Here is a 9447-nt window from a genome sequence, read left to right as displayed (position 1 = left end):
TTAGTATTAATTAAAAGTTAATAAAAATATTAATTATCTATAAATGCAGTTGATTTGAGGATTCAGCTGCACGGCACATGGATTCATCTCCAATTTCCAAACGTTTTTTCTTCCTTTCTTCTTTGACTCGTATGTTCTTTATTGTGATAACTCTCACTAGGACCCTTCGGTACTGTAATCATGGAGTGATTATTCGGTACTAACTTTTTATATGGTCAAATGACCCGGGATATATTTTATATAGGCTCGGAATCGATCTTATGACTATTATAATAATATCACATGTAAATACCAACTATATCAATTAATGGGGATGACTCACGTCTTCTTTAAGTTGGGTGGGTAGATAACCATTGGGGAGAAAAGGAGTTATTTAATAATATATATATATATATTGGGATCTTGATGATCGATCAGTTAGAGGAGGAGGGAGAGTAAATAGATGATCAACCACTTATATCATTTTCTTATACTTGTTAGTGCAGTGAAAATATAAATAACAAGTATAAATGAAAATTAAACCTAAAGACTAAGAAGACACGAAGGAAAACAAACCCTAATATTTTTATTTTACGTGGTTCGAAGATGATGCTCCTACTCCACGGTGTGTCCGTAATATAGACGATCCCTCAATTCGTTGGTGGATTAATCCTCAACAAACTTCGGCAACGACTCATTCTCAGTGGAGAAACCTTGCCACAATCTTGATCATGAACACTTCGATCAACGAGAGCTTCAAGACTCTAATTAGGAGTTAACTACCTCTATTTTTGTCGCCCAAGCCAATCATCCAAATCTCCATTATATAGAGTTTGGGGTGAAAACATCCAAGTTATTTTTTCGCTACCAGTCTACTAGTAAAGTCACTAGTCGATTGGTCTATGTGGAAAATCGATCGTTACACCCCAACTACTCAATATCAGTTAACTAGTAAAGTCATCAGTCGACTGCTTCGCATCCGTTAAGCAAACAGAGCCCTTTGTTTGCTCTCGCCAATCGATTGATAAAGTTACCAGTCGATAGTAAACCGTCAGTCAACTGGTAAAGTCATCAGTCAACTAGTAAATACTAAATCTAGGGTTTTACCCTGAGTACAATCTCTCATGTACTTGTCCTCGCCCGCACAATCTCGACCTTGACTTCTAGTCTCTTTCATCAGCTTTGAGTCCCTCGGATGCTTTCTCATCATTCACGCATTGCCTTCAAAAACTTCCTTCGACATTATCCTCTGTTATCGGGTCTTCCGTTACTAAAAGGATCCTCACCACCGGGACTTCATCTTTGCCAAGAGCTCTTCACTCCGAAACTTTATTCTCGTCAATTCACACTTGGACTTAATTGTCAAAACTACACACTTAAACTTATGTAGTCAAAACTACACACTTGGACTTACGTTGTCAAAACTACATACTTGGACTTTGCCTTTACCAAGATCACACTTCGACTTTCCTTTGCTAAGATCACACTTGGATTTTGTTTTTTGTACCTCCATCTTGTACACTCACAAACGCATATCAAATACAACAATAACTTAACTTAAATTTTTACCCAAATATCAAAATATAGGATTACACCGATTGCTCCAACAGTATATATATAGTAAATTAATATGTTGTGGACGAAGTGATGTGGACTTTGTCCGTAATAATGATTGAGACGCCTGGATTGACCTCGACTGGTTCAATAGTTTTTTTTAATTTTTTTTTTAATTTTAGGGTTAAATCAATTAGATTTTGCTTTTAAGGTTTAGGGATTGAGTTATAGTTGTAATGCCCGAAAATTCTCAAATTAATTTTAGAAATATTCTATGATTTTTCTGGAATTTTAGAATATTTTTATGGAATTTTTAGAGTAGCGGAAGTAGCAAAAACAAATAGAAACGTAAAATAGTCTAGGCGGGAATTGAACCCGAGACCTATGGACCCTATGTCTTATAGAGGACTCTAGTAACCAAGTGAACCCAGCAGGGGTGTGCTGAAAGAAGAGGGAACCAATTATATTTATATTTAAGTTGGCCGAATTAACCACTTAGTATAAATAGGAAACTATTAAGTGGGGAATTGTTTTTAACGCAACTCTCCTCTTCCTAAAACCCTCACACGCCGCCCCTCTTCCTCTCCACCCTCTCGGCGCCCAAGACCTAGGGACTTAGGGTTCCATTTCAAGGGCCATAGGAGTACCTTCCGGCGATGACTTCAGCACGAGAACGTTCCCCTCCGCGAGAAGGGCACATAGACACAAGGAGATCGCCGAAGGGATCTCTCCACTGGAAACCGAGCGTCTAGATTTGTAAGAAACTTCGAGCAGGAGGTAAGAAACCCCTCACCTGCAGTATAAGTAGCTTTTTCGAGGTTTTACGCATTACTTTAGTTGTATGCAGAATTTTGGTATGTAGGGTGTGAACTATCGCACACCATATGTTTGATGAAATGTGTAACTCGGTTAAATGTCACCGTAGGCATTTTAACAGCTCAGTAAATGCAATAGAAGTATTTTTACAGCATGTCCAGTTTATTACAGCTTTTATGGGACTACGGTCCAATGGGTGGGCTCCCACAGTCGCCTCTAGGTTCAGATAACCTAGAAATAACAAGATAAGAAAATTCAGCTATATTCAGTATTTTATTTTCAGCAGTGGCACTGTACTGGACTAGATGTCCATTGGGCTGGGCTCCCATAGTCGTCCCTAGGTTTAGATAACCTAGTAACCCTACTAGATTCGGGACTAGCTACCTCGGGTTTAGTTAGAAACGCACGTATAGCAAGTACAGTTGTCAGGCCCATCAGCAGCATGATTAGTATTTTGATCTATTATTATAAATAGTTTTCAAAATCTCACAATCAGTTATGTGAACATGATTTAAATTCAGTATTAGCTTAGTTCAGTTCAGCTCAGTGTTGTATCAGTTTAGCTTCTTTCCATTGATACATGTGATAGTTTCATGCTTAACTCTGGATATTCCATGACTAGTTTGGATGCCATGTTTTAGTATACATGATTAGTAACTTCAGTATTTAAATTTCGGCATGTCAGCATGTATATCAAATAGCATGTTTAAAAAGCATGATTTCATCGTATGCATGTTTTGTGAGGTAGATGGTTTCTTACTAAGCGAAAGCTTACAGATACTTCTTTTCCTTATACTGCAGATAAAGGTAAAGGAAAGATGGACTAGCGGAGGCTGGAGGTCAATGCAGTGAAGATGTGTGTGGCAGGAACTTGGAATAAAGATTCTTGGAGATTAGCAAGTGTTAAGAATTGAGTTTCTTATAGTTCCTATTTCTTCATATCTTTAGAATGTTTAATATTATGAGTTATGGAAGTATGCACTAGATTATGGTTAATCCACTAGTATCTCGATGTTAGACAGTAAATCATACGTATTGATAGGTCTAGTAGCTTGGTTTTTTGTTTATAGAGTTAATGTATGTGATTTGACACGAAACAATGCTGAAATCAGAGTTCAGCCGCGAAATCAGAAACTCCAATCGATCGACCGATCGATTGGAGGAACCTCAATCGATCGGTTGATCGATTGAGAGCTGATTTCCGCGAACAGTAAGCTCTGGAATCGATCACTGGATCGACCGGGGAATTAGCCTCGCGAACAGAGAGCTTCTGAATCGATCACTGGATCGATCAGCCGATCGATCCATAAATTCTTCATGCACAGTAGCGTGCTGAATCGATAGCTGGATCGATCAACAAGGCTGGATCGATCAACCGATCGATCCAAACAAATCTTTTGTATACAGTAGCCACCTGAATCGATCAGTGAATCGATCCGAACATCCTAATCGATCAGCTGATCGATTGAAATGCCTGTTTCAACTGGAAACCCTTAAGTTCAGTCCTTAATCATATGTGAAGGCTAGATCTTAGCTGATCGATTGAAATGCCTGTTTCAGCTGGAAACCCTTAAGTTCAGTCCTTAATCATATGTGAAGGCTAGATCTTCTCTTTTGAGTAAAGGTACAACTTTTAAAAGGTACTTTAAAGCATAAGTTCAAATTTAGTAGCAATTGGCATGAGTTTAGTAAATTTTAAATTAGTTCACGTTCCGTGCCTTAAAATATAGCTTAGCACAGCATATTGTGACGGTCCGGCCTCGCAGCTTAGTTAGTAGGAGGCGGGTCGTTACAATAGTGTTCAAGCTAAAAAAAAAAATTTAGGTGCTCACGGAATATATATTTAGGATTCCTAATAGTATTTTTTATTTTTTAGCTTCGGGATTAAGGCAATTAGATTTTATCTTTAGTATTTAGAGGTTAAGTTATAATATTCAAACTAAGAAAAATTAAAACAAAAAAAATTTAGGTGTTCACGGGGTATAATATATCTATTTAAGATTTAAGGAAATGTTGATTTTTAAAAAATTAAAAAAATGAATTGAGACACTTGGATCAAATCAGGCACCTCAATTCATTGTGGTGCGACGAACTCATCCGCAACATAAGTTACCCCCTTCTCTATATATACAAGAATAATACCCTGTATACTCTTAATTGAGCGAGGTGGGTGACATCCAACGTGGACGATTTGACGCGGCCAAAATTAAACTTTTTAATCTCTCTCTTATTTGTATGAAATTCTCTTCTCTCTCTTGTATGCAAGTCTCTCTCCTACATGCAAGGTGGTTGTGGTTTGTAAAAAATAGTACCAAGGTGGAGCTAGTCTTTACAGACCAGCTCAACGTGTTGGTATTTAAAAACTAGCACTAACACGTTGGTGAAAGTCTTTTATTGGTGTTGGTCTTTAAAGACTAGCACCAACAATGGTGTAAATTTGCGCAAACTAGCACTACGTTTGTGTTGGTTTACACAAACCAGCACCAACGTGGCACAAACCAGCAACAATAGTTGGTGTTGCTTTGTACAAACTAGTACCAATGTGCTGGTGCTGGTCTTAAAGACCAACTCCATCTTAGTGTTGATTTATACAAATCATCACAATCTTGCTGCAGGAGAGAGACTTGTATGCAGGAGAGAGAAGATAGTTGTATGACGATGAGAGAGGGATTAAAAAAAAAAATATTTTAGCCGCGGCATATGATACCCTGCATACTCTTACCTAAGTGATGGTGGGAGACATCTAACGTGGACGATATGATGCAGCCAAAATCAATTTTTTTTTAATCTCTCTTTCATCTGCATACAACTCTCTTATCTCTCTACATCAAATTTATATATACATTTGAGAAGAAGAAAGAAGACAATAAAAAAAAAAAAAGTAGAAAACGATGCTAAAGAACTAAGGTTTAGAGAAGAGTCACCTCTACTCACGAGAAAAAACAATCATGCCTTTTGCTTACCTCAGTTGCTATTTATATAGCCTTTGAAAGGCATCTCCACGTAATACCTGACATTGCCAGGCCATTATGCTTCGAGGTTTCATGATTCTAAACGGAAAAGCATTGGTATTGCAATATAATGTAGCAATGAGGTACTGTAACAATTATCATAGCGTCTAAAAATGTGATTACTCGGGAGAGCATACCGTGTTACTAGAAAACTGTAACTTATTGTAGTAATGATATTGTAGTAATACTGTAGCAATGTTACTATAGTAGAGAGAATGGATTGCTCGGGAAAATAAGCTAATGCTATAGCAATATTTTATATTATAGATACTGTAGCATGAATATATTGATCGGGAACTTGGTTTCATCACTTAGAATACTGTAGCAATGCATTGTAGCTACTGTAGAATTATTGTAGTAACTGAGGATTGCTCGGGCATTAATGATAGGTACTGTAGCAATGAAGGTACTATAGTAGTATTGTTGGGGTTACAAGGTTGCAAACATAGTCTCATATTGAAAACACATGAGAAAGATCATGAGTTTATAAGAGAAAATATATCTCTATTGGCATGAGACCTTTTGGGTAGAGCCCAAGAGCAAAATCATGAGGGCTTATACCCAAATTGGATAATATCATACTATTGTGGAGATATTTAAATTCATTTTGATTCAACAATTGGTATCAGAGAGTTTGAACTGCCAGAAGGTTTGACCGCTGACTGTGCACAAGAGTTATGGTCTAATTGAACCATGTGGGTACAATATTGACCTTGAACAAAGAAAGTGAGAACTCCTATGTTCGGATCAAGAGGACCAGACACCAGATAGGAAGTCCTAGTTACAGCTAAGCAACGAAGTCCTAATAGATCGGGTGGACCAAGGGACAGGAAGACCTGGTGGGTCAAGGATCACCAGACAGGAAGTCCTAGTAAGTCGGGTGGATCGAGAGACAGGAAGACATGGTGGGTCGAGGATCGGACGTGGAAAGCATGTGATCTTTTGTTTGAGGGGGAATTATTGAGGTTGCAAGATTACAAACATAGTCCTACATTGAAAACACATGGAAAAGATCATGGGTTTATAAGAGAAACAATATCTTTATTGGCATGAGACCTTTTGGGTAAAGCCCAATAGTAAAACCATGAGGTCTTATGCTCAAAGTGGGCAATATCTTATCATTGTAGAAATATCTAAATTTTTTTCGATCCAACAATTATTACTCAGATGATAATGGGAGGTACTATAGCATGGCTAATGTATTAGCTAAGCAATGGATTGCTTGGGAGAACAATATGATTTGTGGAGTAAGCTACTGTAGCAATGGATTGGTCGGGAGAATAAGCTAGTTTGTGGAGTAAGTTACTATAACAATGGTATTGTAGAAGAGACTATAGCAGTCGAGCAATGTTATTGTAGCAGCTGAGCAATGGATTGATCAGGAGAGTAATCTAGCTTATGGAGTAAGGTACTGTAGCAAAGTTATTATAACAGCCGAGTAATGGATTGGTCGGGAGAGTAATCTAGATTGTGGAGTAAGGTATTGTAGCAACGCTATTGTAGCAGCCGATGCTTGGAGATAAATCCGGATACCATTAATATATATAGTTTTGAAATCCTGCACACCTTATCTTGCACATTCAATTTTTTTTTCCAATTTATTTTTTTTGTTTAATACTATAACTAAATTCCTAAATCCTAAAGGCTAAAGTTTATTGGCATGACCAAAAGCTTTAAAAAAAATTTTAAACCGTTGCCGCCCATGGTAGTGGCCTAGGCTAAAAAAAGGTATATATATATATAAGGACCTTACCATGAAAACTCCATATAAACCTAAAACATTTTTTCAGTTTAAATTTTTTTTAACTTAATACTATAATCCAATCCTAAAACCCCAAGGGGCTAGTTGGTTGGGGGTTATCATTAATAACCTCGGTAGATTATTGACAACAACCTTATTTGGTTTAGGTAATGAGTGTTTCCCGATAATGAGCGATTCCCACCATGTCAATAATTTGGGAATACAACAAGGCATTAGAAAACCTTGGAAGCCTAAGGGTTTTGACGATTCCTAGGTTATCATTTTTTTTTTTCAAAAATTACCCTCTATAAACCTAATATCTCACCCTGCGGCCACCTTAACTTAACTACCAACTCCTCTCCCAACCTCCTCTCCATCGCCTTGTCCTTCCTCCGTTGCATGCTTTCCGCCGACTCCACTTCCTTACCTTACGCCTCCACTAGGTCAATTGTTTTCTCCAACCTAGCCAAGCGAAGCCAGTCCTTGAACGAGGAGTGCCTCACCCTACTCATCAAGATGGCCAAGATGGGACTTTTTTCTGCACAAGGTCATCTTGTACACTCAGTTCATCACTAAGCTGTGATGCAATGGCGCCGCCTTCGGGGCTTGGGATTTCTTCCACACCGTAAAGCATGTTGATGACTCCATCGAGGCCCCTATGTGCAACGACGCCTTCTTGACTAGCCTCGCCATAATTTGAGATTTTGCAAGGATGAATCTGTAAATATTACGGATTAGTTTTGATGTGATTAACTGAGTTAAGTTAGATTTTGCATATTTGATCCCTTGTGTTAAAGTGTGCAGAGACTTAGGAACACAAGAAGTCGATCGGAAGACGCAACAAGCGAGAAGGATGGCACGGGAAGCGAGTCGACGAGATCGGTATATCCAAGGGACGAGGAGTTTTGAAAAAGTACACCGACGGACGAGGACACATGAGGCTCTTATGAGGGACGAGAAGCCAGGGAGAAAGACTGCTCGAAGAGAAGGTCGGAGTTGAGTTCGGGTGAGCTTAACTTTGAACGCCCAAAGGATCACCCAAGCGATCAAACAAGTGACCAGATAAGTCAACGCTGAGTTAACTTTGTCCAGGCGCTCGAATCCCATGCGCCTGGACCATGTCCAAGAGTCTAGAGCAGTCCTAGCCAAGTCAGCGAGTCGTTATAGTGAGGATCAGTATCAAAGTCCACGTCTGCAGGCTCTATGCGCATGGAACCGAGAAATAGTTGACGAAGAGCCATTGCAGAGTGGATCAAGTTAACCAAGTCCAGGCACCCGGGAAGAGCCACATCAACAAACAGCTAGTTGCGATCAGTGAGCTATAAATAGAGTCCTATTCTTCAAAGTTTAAATACACACTCTGTATTCCAATTTCTATATACTTCATTCTAAGTTTCCAACGTTTGTAAGAGGTTATTCTGCCTTTCTCAAAGGAGATCTTAGTGGAGCTTTCATCACCTTGGATTAGTAACCTCCCTAGTTATAAATTAAGTAAGTTCGAAGTCTTCTCTTACTTTACTTTTTATGCATTTATTATAATTAACTATATGTCCTTGCTAAGTTCAATAGCAAGAGCATTTTAATTGTAAATTAAAGGCTATTAATTTGCCTCTAGTCGGCCCACAAGACCAACAAAATCTCTATTTTCAGAGATGAAAGGCTTGGGCATACGCCCCAACATATTCACCTTTGTTATACTCATTAATCACTTCTGCAAACCCCATCATCTTAACGTTGCGCTGAACGTGCTCGATGCAATGTCAAGTCCGGATTTAGGATTGTCTCCTAACACAATTGATCATGTCTGAAATCAGTGAAAATGGTTGGCTGGGAGTGCGGCTCTAACGTTGACTAGATGAAGACTCCTCGCAATCCTGCATGTCACAAAGAGCATTAGTGCCGAGCTAGGGAAGAGATCCTTGGCTTTGGCCCTCCAACGCTCAAATCAGTAATTGATTTTTGGAGAGGAATAGTGAAGAGAACTGTAGCAACAAACGTGTAAAACTCTGTAGGGTTGCATACCTCTTCCTGTATATAGAGACCCCTTTTTATAATGTCACAGTTGTGCCTATGCACGTATTCCAAAGCACTCCTAAGAAAGGACAGGCCATAAGGTTGTTGGAGATCTTGCGGTCAGCTAGAAGGGGGATTGAATAGGCTAGGTCACCCAAATCGATTTCTTTTCTAGAAGGTTAGTTCGTAGTGGAATATACTAAAATGATGAAAACAATAAAGAAAGAACACAAGCACTAACAAGCTCAATATAACGTGGTTCAGAGATTGCTTACTCCTACTTCACAGCTTGTCCTTGAGATGGACGATCCCTTAATTTTTCGATGGTCTCCG

This window comes from Zingiber officinale, chromosome 6B (assembly GCF_018446385.1).
Source record: "Zingiber officinale cultivar Zhangliang chromosome 6B, Zo_v1.1, whole genome shotgun sequence".
NCBI lineage: Eukaryota > Viridiplantae > Streptophyta > Magnoliopsida > Zingiberales > Zingiberaceae > Zingiber > Zingiber officinale.
Note: the sequence above shows the minus strand (reverse complement) of the source record.